This window comes from Neolamprologus brichardi, unplaced genomic scaffold (genome assembly GCF_056152115.1).
Source record: "Neolamprologus brichardi isolate AB-2024 unplaced genomic scaffold, ASM5615211v1 NODE_ptg000117l+_length_31751_cov_1, whole genome shotgun sequence".
Classification (NCBI taxonomy): Eukaryota; Metazoa; Chordata; class Actinopteri; order Cichliformes; family Cichlidae; genus Neolamprologus; species Neolamprologus brichardi.
The window spans coordinates 2,501-5,000 of NW_028270090.1; positions in this window are offsets into that span (position 1 = coordinate 2,501).

Below are 2,500 nucleotides of genomic sequence, written 5' to 3' on the forward strand. Positions count from 1 at the left end.
TGTGGGTCCCCGGGGCCCGCAGGAGGTCAAGAGCCATGCTGGATATGCGGTGGAAGGGTAACTGCAGGAGAAGGAAAGGTACTGGGGGACAAGAGCAGGGGAGCATTCGGGTCGCCGGGGCCTTCTTGAGGTCCAGGTCCATGTTCGATGTGAGTAGCAGCAGGGCCAGTGCGCCAGGAGCACATCTTTTTCGACCATAAAGGAGACAGGAGGCCGACTCACTGCCTCGGCCAAATGGAGAGGGAATTTAGGCAGGGCCAGTGCACAAGCATGGATCTTTTTCAGCTGTAAGGGAGACAAGAGCAAGGTGTGATGTAGGTCCCTGGGGCCTGCTGGAGGGCAAGGTCCATGCTCGATGTGAGTAGTTCAGCAGGGCCAGTGCACCAGCAGCACATCTTTTTCGACCGTAAGGGAGACAGGAGGCCGACTCACCGCCTCGGCCAAATGGAGAGGGAGTTTCAGCATGTCCAGTGCACCAGCAGCACATCTTTTTCGACCGTAAAGGAGAAAGGAGGCCGACTCACTGCCTCGGCCAAATGGAGAGGGAATTTCAGCAGGGCCAGTGGAGAAGCATGCATCTTGTTCAGCCGTAAGGGAGTCAGGGAGTTGTCATGGTGGTCCCCCTGGAGGTGGGGGAGATTGCAAATTAGCTAGGGAGGAGGGTGCGTACAGCGGAGGTGGCAAAGTGTTTCTGGTCAGTGTACCAGGGGCACGAACAAGAGTTGTCGTACCATAGGCACCAGGAGTGTGTATGTGTGTGGGGCAAAGTGTTTCTGCTCAGTGTACCAGGGGCACGGAGAAAAGTTGTCGTACCATAGGCACCAGGAGAGTGTGTGTGTATGTGGCAAAGTGTTTCTGCGCAGTGTACCAGGGGCACGGAGAAAAGTTGTCGTACCATAGGCACCAGGAGAGTGTGTGTGTGTGTGTGTGTGTGTGTGTGTGTGTGTGTGTGTGTGTGGCAAAGTGTTTCTGCGCAGTGTACCAGGGGCACGGAGAAAAGTTGTCGTACCATAGGCACCAGGAGAGTGTGTGTATGTGGCAAAGTGTTTCTGCGCAGTGTACCAGGGGCACGGAGAAAAGTTGTCGTACCATAGGCTCCAGGAGTGTGTGTGTGTGTGTGTGTGTGTGTGTGTGTGCGTGTGTGTGTGTGTGTGTGTGTGTGGCAAAGTTGTTTTGCTCAGTGTACCAGGGGCACGGAGAAAAGCTGTCGTACCATAGGCACCAGGAGTGTGTGTGTATGTGGCAAAGTGTTTCTGCTCAGTGTACCAGGGGCACGGAGAAAAGCTGTCGTACCATAGGCACGAAGACTGTGTGTGTGGCAAAGTTGTTCTGCTCAGTGTACCAGGGGCACGGAGAAAAGCTGTCGTACCATAGGCACGAGGGGAGTGTGTGTGTGTGTGGCTTAGTGTTTCTGCTCAGTGTACCAGGGGCACGGAGAAAAGTTGTCGTACCATAGGCACCAGGAGTGCGTGTGTGGCAAACTTTTTCTGCGCAGTGTACCAGGGGCACGTTTCAATTTACTTTCTGGAGTACCAGGGGCACGAGGATTTTGCCAGTGGTGTTTTGCTTTGTTAGTGGGGGGGGGGCTTAAGTGTGGGTCCGCGGGGCCTGCTGGAGGTCAAGGGCCATGCTAGATATGTCGTGGAGGGTAACTGCAGGAGAAGAAGCTAGTGGGGGAGTAGAGCAGGGGAGTATGTGGGTCCGCGGGGCCTGCTGGAGGTCAAGGGCCATGCTAGATATGTCGTGGAGGGTAACTGCAGGAGAAGAAGCTAGTGGGGGAGTAGAGCAGGGGAGTATGTGGGTCCGCGGGGCCTGCTGGAGGTCAAGGGCCATGCTAGATATGTCGTGGAGGGTAACTGCAGGAGAAGAAGCTAGTGGGGGAGTAGAGCAGGGGAGTATGTGGGTCCGCGGGGCCTGCTGGAGGTCAAGGGCCATGCTAGATATGTCGTGGAGGGTAACTGCAGGAGAAGAAGCTAGTGGGGGAGTAGAGCAGGGGAGTATGTGGGTCCGCGGGGCCTGCTGGAGGTCAAGGGCCATGCTAGACATGTGGTACAGGGTAAGTACAGGAAAGGAAATCTAATGGGGGACTAGAGCCGGGGGGGAGGGGGGGGGAGGGGTGGTCCCTGGGGCCCGCTGGAGGGCAAGGGCCATGCTCAATGTGAGTAGCTGCAATGGCCAGTTCACCAGCAGCACATCTTTTTCGACCGTAAAGGAGAGAGGAGGCCGACTCACTGCCTCGGCCAAATGGAGAGAGCACATCAGCAGGGCCAGTGCTCCAGCAGCACATCTTTTTCGACCGTAAAGGAGACAGGAGGCCGACTCACTGCCTCGGCCAAATGGAGAGGGAATTTCAGCAGGGCCAGTGCTCCAGCAGCACATCTTTTTCGACCGTAAGGGAGAGAGGAGGCCGACTCACTGCCTCGGCCAAATGGAGAGAGCACATCAGCAGGGCCAGTGCTCCAGCAGCACATCTTTTTCGACCGTAAAGGAGACAGGAGGC